The sequence below is a fragment of the Gavialis gangeticus genome, unplaced genomic scaffold, assembly GCF_001723915.1.
Source record: "Gavialis gangeticus isolate Ggan-Ray unplaced genomic scaffold, GavGan_comp1, whole genome shotgun sequence".
NCBI classification, from domain to species: domain Eukaryota; kingdom Metazoa; phylum Chordata; order Crocodylia; family Gavialidae; genus Gavialis; species Gavialis gangeticus.
The window spans coordinates 19,993,718-20,005,926 of NW_017729001.1; positions in this window are offsets into that span (position 1 = coordinate 19,993,718).

Sequence of the window (12,209 nt, forward strand, 5' to 3'; positions counted from 1 at the left end):
GTAAAAAAAAAACAACGTATTTTTATTCAGTGAAGCATAGGAGTCAGTTTAGTTTGTGCAAGACTGCTCTGCTGATATTAGGCATGGTAATTTATGTTTCAATGGAATTAAAACTAGTAATTAGCTTATTTAAGATGGGTTCACAAAGGTTCACCAGGCTTCTGGTTTCCAATTGCTGTATAAAAAAAAATGCTACATGATCCCAGTGTAATGACTCTAAACCCAGTTGTAATAGTGCTGTGAAAGTGGAATGTTTCAGACCATTACTGTCAAATTATGAAGGCTTTTTTTGGGGGGGAGGGGAGGCAGGCAGAGGAGTGGGGTAAGGGAAACACCAGGACTTGCAACTGCCTCATTTTTCAGTCGGCCACAAGTTGAGGTGCGATTTGGGGCATGCCAGCAAGAGTCATCGCTCACCTCTTGAAAGTACACCCAGAGCTCCTGTGAGCCTTCCATTTATTTCATGACTGAGCTGGTTGGCCTGCAGACTGACTGGCTTTTGCAGGCTGCTGTCATTTGTAAACTCTAAAGTGAGTGTGCTGTGCTAAAAATGATGGGCAAAGGTTTGGCCTTCAACATGCTACGCGATTACTGTGCTGTGGATGGATGGTTCACATGGCTGGGTGATATACTGCAAAGAAACAGCGAATTTCCAGAATATACATGGCAATTGTACTACTAAAGACTAGGGACAGCAGCTATTTTCTGTCTTGTACCTTGGTTTGAATGTGCTACTGCTCAGGAGGTGGTAATCCCAGCCCTTTCATAGTTCACCCTTTGTTGTTCTAAGGACTCTCATTTGGAAGATGATCTCTTATTTCTTCCTCTTCCTAGGGTCCTGGTCAAGCATTTCTGCATGGCCTGTGGCTCTGGAGCTTACTTTATAGTGGAGGAGTGAAGTCATCTGTTAAGTGGGTGAGATTCTGTGTTGCCCCCTCTTGACTGAGCCTCTCATATGTCCTTCTGGGAGAGCGGGGAGCGTTTGCCAGGATTATTGAAACCTCAGTGCTCACAGAGGCTGCCTGATGTCTCATATGTACTGCACCTGGGAAATGCTGGGATCCACCTTGGTAGGGGTTGGACTATAAATGCAAACCCAGGAGGCATGTCAGGAAAGCTCAGGCATAGAAAATGCTGCTACAGGGAATTTCTGGGCAGGTATGTAGAAACTCATTTAGGATATGCTCTGAACTGAAGGCAAGTTATTAAAGAAGATGAAACTGTGGGAGCGTTTGGCACCCTCTTTACTACTGTTTTTTTTTTTTTTTTCCAGAAGGAAAGGAATAGGATGAATAGAAGAATGAGAGAAAAGATGGGAGGGAGGCACAGCCACATATTGCATTAAAGCACATGCGGCACAAGGATAGACTAGCAGGGAGGAGCAGTATTTACAAGGGGAAAAGGTAGAGAGGCACTTGGTGTTTTTCACTTCAAAGTACATGTTCAGTCTTCACTTTTAGGCTGGGCCAGTTTTAAGGCTTGTAAGATCGGTCATGGTTCTTAAATTCCTTTTTGTCTGCAGCTCATTGAGGAGAATGTATGAAAGGAGAACAGTTGAAGCAGCTGCAAAATCATGTCCCCAGCCCCTTTTGCTGCTGTCAGGGACACCTGAGCTAGATTTCAGGCCTCTTTTCTTGGGGCAGGAATCTGTATTACACTCTTCCTAAACAGGGAAGGCAGCCATCCCTTTGCAGTCCACTCTGATTAGCACAGCAGGTTTGAGTTTATTTCTGCATCTGCAGCCCTGCCTTGTCCAAGGGACAGAGATGGAGCTGATCATCAATTAGGCAGCTTTCCCAAAGCACAAAACCATTTATTTAGACTGAAAGCCTTAGTAAGAAAGCAGGATAAAATGATAAGCAGATTTAGCACATACTTTCTGTGCAAAGCCTGTCTTCTACAGAGGACCCTGCCTGGTAATCTTGCACTGGTTGGGTCTTAGTTTCACTGTGAGAGTCCCTGTCTTTTTATATGTTTTATTGCCTTCTTTGTTAAGCCTCTTGAAACAGAGCAACATACTATATATAATTTCGGCCCCGGGCATGAAACTTCTACTGCCTTGTTACTCACATAGTGATTTGCATCAGTTACTCTGCATGGCTCCTGTTTCCACACCACTGAGCCAGGAGCACAAAAATATTCCATGTGTCCGCAGCATCTGTCTCATCTCACTAGAATAGTTTTTGAATACTCTGTGCTTCTAAAGTAGCACATCTGGTCCCAGCACAAGTAGAAGGGCAATGAAGGAGGGGTTTGTGGGGAGCTGATACCAAATGTGGTTAAGGAGTTCCAAGCCAAAGCCATATTTGCTGCTAACACATACGGAGTATTAACATACCAACATCAAGGCCTGCATCCCCACAGCCAAATAGTCATGTTAGTAATACTTGAGCTTAAGCTTAATGCTTCAGGCTGGTCAGCCTGATTAAAATACATCACACTACACTTGAGCAAGTCTTTTGCACGTGGGTGCGACTCAGTTCAGGATAATACCTGCATGGACACTTCAGTGTGCACTGGAGACAAAACCAGATGACTCTGAGACTCTGTGAGGTTTCCTATGAATCTGATATAAGTGGGTATCTGTTTAATGACTTGTCCAGCCCCATCACTTATGTCGTGGGCAGTGGCGCTTGTGAGAGAGAACCTGACTCATCTCCTCCTGCCAGACTCTGCCATGGGTTGGTTGCTCCCTTCATCCATTACTCCTTAATGGGCCCCACCACCTCCTGGACCTGTTTCCTTCCCCATCGGAACAACTGCCATTGTTACAGTTATTCATTTTTTAATAGTGTTCGCTGGAAAAGTATAATGGATACCCGTGTAGATAACATGTTCATTTATTAGTTCGGCTCAACTGGGTTGCAGGATGAAAAATGATTGTAGGAGACTTTTAATAAGATTCAGAGGGATTTTATAGGTCTCAAGCCATTTTTAAAATGCAAAAGAAAACCAAGAGTATTACTTTGTTAACCCACATAATTCTATCCTGCTTAATGAGGGCTAGAGCTAATCTACAACACTGTACCCTGGGACGTGAATTATTGGAGCAGGTAAACACTGCTAAGTACTGTACTGCAACTCTGAGTTTTGGCCGCATTGTCACCATGATTTTCCTTTCTTTCTCCAATGAATTTGTTATAAAACTCAGAACAGCGATTACCATAAAGAGCTTGCGTCACAAGCAGCTGGCATGGTGTCTCCTCTTTTTACTCTCCAGAAGTTATGTGGACAGTGCAGGTGGTGTTTGTTGGATTGCAGATACCGCGCGCTACTGTGATTCATTTTAAATACGTAGAAACGATTTCTCCAAATGGACTTACGGAAGTTAGTAAGCGTGGGGATCTCGGCTTCATTGTGGCACCCACGGGAACTTTGCACAGTCTTTCAAAGGGTCCACGTCAAGCCTGGACCACAGCATTTGATTCTGCATTCTGCGGTCATTCATTCAAGCCAGAAAAGGTTGTAACGTTGCTTTTTTCAGTCCAACAGTGGTAAGATGGAAAACATGGTGAAGGAGAAGAACCCCTTAACCCGACTTTCAAGAGGCCAAGAACTTCTTATCCAAGTGTAGAAGAAATGTTTATTCTTGAATGTATCTTTTGCTGGCTTTGAGTAAATCTGTCCCCCAGTCTCATAAAAGATACAGAGCATGCCAGCTGAGACCCTTACGATTTTCCCAGCTCAGATCTTACCATTAAAAACGAATAAACAAAGTGAGTATTAGAAAAGACGTTTAATAATTTCTTTAGCTGCTTGTGGAATTCCCCTCCTCCTGCTATGGTTTTTGCTGTAGCTTGCTGAACACCGAGTTAAAAACAAGGTAATTTAACCTGGATTCTGAGAACGTCTGGGAGAAAACGTACGTACATTTCCAGAAAATTGTCGAGCCACCTCAAAGGGAAGTAAACCTCACTTTACTAGTTTCACAATGTGTATACGTCATAAGTATCAGGATGGACAAACCTGATAAATTTAGAGTTCCCTGTTACGCTTACAACTGTAAAATAGCCGCAGATGTAAATGAGTTGTGCAAGGTATGTTTTAATGTAAGTTATTGAAACTACAATATAATTTTTTGGCAACTGTTACCCATAGAAGATCTATCTGAATTTTGTAAACCACAACCACATTCCTGTTCTAGACACTAAAAACGAGTGTCATTTCTGGAAATATTAGTCCTGGTTAAAACACAAGAATGTTTGGTGAACACATGCCAGAGAAAAGCTCTCTTTTTAGGGCTGTAATCTGTTTACAACTTTTTAAACGAACTAGACAAAGAGTGAGGAAGGTCTTCTATACAGAGGAATGGTAAATGATCTCATGTTTGTTTTAGCTCATTTCTTTTTTGAAGCTAGAGTGAGCCTTGCATTGGTCCTGATGCATTCTCTCAATGCCCCTCAGCTTTAATTGCATCTCACTCGATCTCTACGCACAAATTCTCTTGTCATTTCATACAAGAGGCTGTGCGCCTTTTCTGCATTTTTGACTTGGAATATTCTCCCTAATACTGTGTAATATCTGCAGGATTCACTTCTTTAGCCAGCCTGTGCACTCTGATATTAAGGTTTGAATATCAAGCTGATCTTAAAATCGGGCAAAACATCTGTTCAGGTCAAACTTAACCAAATATATGGGGAAACGGGAAAAATGAAATGACCAAAAACATTTTGTTTGAGCAGAAATGGAATGTTATGCTTAGTTCTTTAGGTTTTTAAGCCTTTTGGTTTAGCCTTATTTTTGGTCAAATTTTAATGAAAGGAAAAAAAGAGAAAAAATACGTCTGAAATATTGGGATGTTTTTAAAACTCCCTTCGTTCCCCCATTTTTTTCAGCCAAAACATATCACCAAATTTGATCCAAATTCATGGATTTGTTTGGTACATTCAGAATGGCATTTTCTTTGTTGAATTTCTTCTTTACCAAAAAAAAAAATGTTGCGTGGCTCTATTGGAGCCTTCTTTAAAGCCCTGCTGAAACAGTATAGCTGCTTGTCTCCCTCCACTGGTTGCATTGCATGCAGCATCAAGAGTTTAGTGCAGCAGCTTGAAGCCCCAAGCAAAAATCAGAGTGCCATTATAGTCCTTTGTACTCTGCGTGTTGTCCAACTACAGAATAAGCATGTGATTCTGCCTCCAAAGAGCTGGCAGTCTCAGTATACACAAGGAGAAAGCCTGCAGGTCCAACACGCTGATGGGGACAGCAAGATGGTTATGAACATTGTAAATACCAGTCTCAGCACATCTGCTTCACTGGTACCTTCATGGTAATGTAGTGTATTTCATTGAACGCCTTTGTGTTTGGACGTGTTCATCACGTCTTAAGGAATAGCAGCAATTATGCATCTAATAACCATGTCTCACAAACGAACAGTTTTACCCTTCCAATGCCTTGCAAGAGAGGGATGGATTATTATCCCCACTTTCCAGATGGGAAACTAAGACGCATATATTTGCTCATGGTCATGCAGGAAGTAGACCAAAATCTCCTGCCTTCCAGTCCAATAATTTAATCACATGAGCAGCTCTCTTCCCCTGAGCTCACTTAGTCCCAATGACGGTAGTGCATTCGTAAGGTAGAAGTGAGATCAGTCGATATACTGTAATATCCCATTACGCACTCCATTCCACGCCCTGCCCTCACCATGCTATGCGTCAGTCTGTAAGCTCTTCGAATCCTTCTTTTTGACGTGCCTTTCTTGACCTGCTTCCATAACAATACCAAGCATTCCCCAAGCCATTCAATAGCTGAGTGTAGAAAATATGTTTCCAAATATTTTATACAGAATGAGGTGGGTTCTACCTATTTCTATAGAGCCTGGTAGGACTTCTTCCCTGGGCATCAGAAATAGCGTTAGAGCTGCTGAATCTCTCAGGGTTTTTTGTCTTCACACTAGAAGAAGGATGGGGGAGAAACTGTCTTGGTTTCTTCACAGTGGTAAAACTGTCATGCATATTAGTTACATTCACATTTTATGATCTCGTAATGCAAGTGTCTGGTCTGGGGGATGGAAATGCTGCTCATAAGCTTATTCTGTTAAAAAGCTTATGTAGTGTGTCCATGGAAGACATCCCTTTGGTTTCAGTTGTTTAAAACCAATTTGCCAGAGCCCTGGAGGTAGCAGTACAACTCTGTGTGGGAAGGAGTTGGCGAAGGTGATTTCATAGGTGGCTGGCTGCTCTAACTGGTATGATGTATATCATATAACTGCATATTTAGCTGGGTTTTTACTTTGTGCTTTGCCATGTGTAGTTGCATAAAAATATATCTATGCAGCCAGGAACAAAGCTGAAAAGAACTGGTGGCCGTGAGGTGATTTCTGAATCTGTTGTCATCAGTCCCTTACTTATAAGATTTCTTGAGTAGTAGTTATAGACGTGGTACAGTATATGTGTGCCTTTGGGGAAACAGGCAAGTATTTAGCACTACATCAGGCTACTATGAAAGATGTATTGGGCATGTGATTGATGTGTATGTCTCTCCCATGTGCATTAATTTATTTGTCAACTTTTAGAAACTGTTACAAGAATTAACACTACCACATTCATATGAAGTCCCAGGTCTTTCAGAAACTGCTTGTTTTTATTGACCTTCACACTACAGCATACTGGCTACAGGTGACCTGGAACTAGTATTGTGGAGCAAGAATTATTTCTGGGAGTGTGCAGAGTCAAACCTTTTTGCCCATGTGAAATGGGTAACATGCCCCAAACATCTGGCATTGGGGGAAATCTCACAAATCTATATCAGTAAGGACTCTCCTGGTAATTTTGGCTAACTATGGGCTGGATCCTAGAATATTTTTGTGCTGTCCACTCACTGAAGGGGAAACACATGCTTATAATAACAGAATTCAGAGTGAAAGCTCTGCTAACAAATGAAGAGAGATTTCTTGGAGCACATAGTGCCAGCTATCAGGGTGCAGAATGGTCAGTGCAACAAAGAAGGCATCTACCTTTGTGAAGGTAGTCTTTACCTTTGCAAAGACTTCTACCTTTGTGATGAACTTCAATTTAGGATAATTTCAATGAGAAAATCTCCTGAGGGTCAGAGAAGTATTTGGAATGATGGTTTTCTAAGGGGAAATGGGCCCTGTTTGAGCAAACAGTTGTTGTGCATTTAAAACATATTAGCGTGCATGGGTTGCTGTGATTGTGGTGTGCACAGTGCTATTGCATGTAAGGCAACATATTTACAAGACCATAAAGTATTAAAAATTTCAGAGAGTGTCATTGTGTTCTCTGTTTTAACCACTGACTTGGAATAGCTGCCACCATGAAAACCCTTTGGGACAGGGGCTGTTCCTTTGTTATTGGGGCGCACAGTTCTTGGCACTGTGGGGCTCTAGGCACTCTGCACATTAAGAAAACTGCCCCAATCCAGCCTTGCCACTGGCCCATTTTTTGGTTAATCGGCCTTCTGTTTGGGCAGCTGAAACTCGGGTGTCTGCTTATGGTGTTCATTAAAAGGGGATGCTAGAGCAGACTATGGGTTAACTGATCCCCTTTGAAGACTGCAAATAGGAGGAAGCAAAAACCTGGCCTTCAAGTGACTAAACTTGTGGTCCAGAATGTTAGCAAGCGTCCTGGATTTCTCTTGGTTCCTGCCAACCTCTGAAGCACATCCCATGAAGACCTAACAAGTGGGAAGTGACCCTGTTGCACTTCACTGTCAGGAATGAAGTGGCAGGGGAGGACAGAGAAGGGAACTGACACAGAAAAAGAGGATGCCGGGAGAGGATATAAAAGAAAAGGGCGAGGTTCCTTAATCTACCATGAGAAGCAATGGCTCGACCCAAGGTCAATGGTCTGAGCTGGTAGACTTCACTTCAACTCTTGTACTGATTTCACTGGGCTTTGGAACAGGTCCAAAGGCACAATCTTTTGAAATGATTCCAGGAAAAGCAATGTTTTTTGCTTCCAACCAGACTGTTTTAGAACAGAGAAAGATTTAGTCTGACATTCAGGTCCCACAGCATGAAACACATTATAATCTCGACATTTTTAAATATGGACTTTACGCACACATGCATGTGCACACACGCGCGCGCACACACACATGGTTGCACAGGTGCTAAATGCCCTTGTTGTTCCACATAAATCAGAAACCTTAGTGGTTCCAGTAAAATCATCGGAACGGTAAAGTGCTGAAAAGAATTGCACCCCAAAACTTGGGACTGATTTTTATATTGCCTCAAACCTCCTATTGCTTTTGGTATAACAAAGGACTAAAATGTTAACGGAGCAGACTATTACAGGTAGAAATGACTGCCCGAGTTACAAGGCAGTAGAGAATGAGGACATCAGACTACATTGTGGGTGATTCCAGTTTTCACCTGACTGCTTTGTTTTTCTTCAGAGCAGTGTGGCTTAGTGGCTAGAATGGTGGACAGGTGTTCAGGAAACCCAGATACTAATCCCAATTTGCTGCTGGTCTGTTGGTCGATTTGGAACAAGTCTGTGCCTCAGTCTCCTCATTTGCAAAATGGCATTTTTGTAAAGGGTATTAAAATCGTCTAACGTAAATTGATATAAGACAGTTATCATCATCATCATGACTACTAATTCCACCACAAGCAGTCCCTGAAAAACAGCACTTTGGATTTGGTCCCTCTGGGTGTATTTCAGTATGGGTTGCCTTGACTGCTTTGACCCTACAGGTGGCCCAGCTAAGGAATGAGGGGCAGGTCCAGATGGAGAAGACTTAGTGTAGAGATCTCAGGCAGGGTGTTCAAGCTATTTGAGAATATCCATGCAGGTTTGGGCAAGAACTACATGTTATTCTCTTTGGGTACACACAGCCGTATATGTAGATCAATTTAGTTAGACACTTAGATCAACCTAACCCTATCTGGGCAGGCTCATTTATGTAAATTAGTACACCTGAGGACTTAGATCTGGATTGGGTTAACCCAATTTATCGAATGCCTGTATGTGTTTGGAGTGCGGCCCTGGGGCTGGGAAAGCCCAGCCGCTCACCTTAGCCCTGGGGCTGTGCTCTTCCTACCCCTCTGAACCTGACCAAGCTGTTTTTAGACCCCTGACCCCAGACAGATCCCCTGTGCCCCTGCTGTGGACCTACCAACACAATTTCCTAGACCTCCTAGCCCACCCCAATCCCATGCACCCTTCCCCCTACCCTATGTTACTTGTACTGGTTTCCCTGCTCGGCTTCCAAGAGCAGCAAACGCCTTTACACGCTGCTCCCAGTCTGCATTCACGTGGCTTGAAGTAAGTTGCATGAATATAGACTGGGTGTTGTGAATGACAGTATGCCGTTCTTCATTCACTGCTTTCCAAAGGTTTCAGTCTTCTCACAAGGTTGCAAGATATGTCAGCTTTAATCCAGGTCTCAGACTAGCTGCAGTCAAAAGCCAAACTGGGAGTGATTCCAATAGTATGCCTCATTAATATTCTAATAAGGAATTAATATGCAGCTAGTTACTATAAATCTTAGCGACTACTTCAGCCTGGCAAGCAAGGATTAAATAAGCTGTTTGATAGCCAACCAGCCGAAGCTCAGACGTGGCTTGTAGCACTAGCAGCAGTACTAAATATTTGTTTTATAGTGCTGCAATTCAGACTGAGGCTCGATGGTGCTGTGATCCTTGCAAAGGTCCCTGCTCTGCCTTTACAGTCTAAAGACACAGACATGCATTGAGTGGGTAAAATGGGCATGAGCAGATTTAGCATGGTGAAGAATTGGGCCTGTGTTGCTATTTGTATTGCTGGGTTTGTTTTTCCTTTTGACCTGGGGTTGGTGAGAAAGGGAGAAGGAAGAAGCATTTTAGGGTTTGAGTAGAAAAGGTTAAAATAATTCCAGATATAAGCAAAGTAATATTCAGTGACGGGCTAGCATGAGACCCACTTTATTAACTTCACGTATACATTTTAAGATTCTCTCTTAACATCATGTGTACAGAGAAGGGGGAAGAAATGAAAGGAGATGCATGAGATTCCAGAAGACTTCCTTGCCTTGGAAAAAAATGGAAGTTAAAGTCTCATCCCATGGGCCTGCCAAGTGTTTTGAAGAGCTGACTGTGAATTTCTAGAGTGGGCTGTTTTAAACGCATGGGGGTGATAGCTTCTAGATTTCAACAGTAATAATTCTTTAGGCATGGAGATTGAATGAAATCAAGTCAAAATTAATGGGAAGAGAATCCTAATACAGTTCCCAAAGGGAGCGTGGTTATTATGGATGTACATTATCCATACACTAAACAATGAATTACAAGAGGCCAAAAGAAAAGTGGAGTCCCTTTATTGTATCTTGCTACAGTGGTTTCTTTGAAGAACACACGCGGATTGAATATCAGAGGAAACTATAAAGCTGACTTCTGTCCAGTTTCTGCCCTTCTTTATCTTAATTTCAGTGCAGCGATGTCACCTGAAACCCACTGAGGATCTGCTCATGGTTTATAGAGTGAGTGTGGAGGTTCACAGTGGGGAAGTGTATACCACAACTGCTATTTTGTAGTAACACCATGCAATGCAGCAGAAGGCTATGTTGTCCAAGGCTGTTGATCTGGCATATTTCTACAGCACTCAGTTTGCTTTTCAGAAAATAAAAACTTGGAGAAGTTCTAAATGCTTGTATTTTTAGGGCTCTCTTCTCCAAAAGAGACAAGTGAATCAAATGTATCTTCTACTGTAGTGCTGAAAATAATGAAACACAAATCTCAGCATTGGTAGAATTGCAGTCAGTGATATACCTGTATCATCAGCAATTTATTTGACAACATAAATATAGATTGGTGACAACCATTTTCAACCATTTTTTTAAATAATGACATTTTGATTATATGTTAGCATTTTTCATGGATTAAAAACAAACCCTAGGAAAATAGGTAAAGCCTGGAGCTCTGCAAATGTTCAGTAGTGGCAAAGGGCTAAAATCTTCTCTTGAGATACATGAAAGCCAAGATAACATTTCCTATTTTATGAATGTGTCCCAGAGCTGGGAATAGGACATATTAGAGTGCTGGTTTCTTCATAGCTCTGTAAATACTAAGGCAGCAGGGAAGAAGGTGCGATAGGTATCTTAAAGTATAATGCAAGAACCATCGCTGATGTTATTAATCTCACTGGAATTTTACAATGTGCATGATAGTGCTATCGAAATGATAGAGCTTCTTAATAAATGACCAGGCATTTCAGACCTGAAGCTGTGCCATCGAATGGCAGGGTGAATTAAAATAAACATAAAAGCCCGCCTTCGCTTTTACAGCATAACGAAAAAGATAGAAATAAAATTGGTTCTGACCTTGCCCCTTCATGAAATCAGGGCTACATCTTCAAAGGGAAGATCAGCATAAAAATTTAAAAAAGTCCTCAAGTATATAATGCACATATAGGTGTAGATTTTCCCCTCCATTCAAATTGCTTTATATAGTTGCTGCTGGTACGAGATCACAAAGATGTTGCAGGAGGGGCTGTATATGGAATTTCAGAGGAGGTTTCACCAGATCCTTGTGTACTCTTCCCCACCTCTGCTGGAAATCCCTCTCCTGATGCATTTGCCTTTTTCTTGGTGCAGCACACTGGTGGCTCAGAGTCATCCTGTGATCAGCTCATGCAACCAGATCCTTCTGCAATTCTCTTTTTCTCATATAATAGCAGAAATGCTTTCTGTTAGTCCCCAGGTGCGTGACCTTGCCCTGTGTATCAATGAATTTCAGCCCATTCCTATTACTCTAGCCCTTAAAGTCATCTAGCTCTTATTGAATGATATTCTCATCCTCCTCTGCATTGAAGATGGCCCCTACCTTTGTGTCATCAGCAAATTTCATCACCCACCCCTACAATCTGTGTCGAAGTCTTTAAGGAGACTATCCAGCAAGATTTGGTTCTAGGACTGATACTTGAGGAACTGTCCTCCTAAGGTCCCTCCAGCCAGACGCTTTTCCTTTTAACACTCTCTATTGCTTGTCTTAAGCCATGTCCTTATGCACGTTACAATTCTGCAGCTAAGCCATACATTTCTGCCTTAACTAATAGTTTCCCATGTGACACTGTATCAAATGGTTTGTTGATGTCCAGGTGAGATCTACCACATTTCCTTCTACTATAAATTAGAGCAGCCTGCAGGCTGCACTCACTCAAGCCATAGAAAGAGACATGGGTATAGCCTGCTGTGGACTGAGAGCGCAAAAGATAATTTAAAGTCCGCACAGGTTTTGGCCAACACTCTGCGTTGGATAAAACAAATAC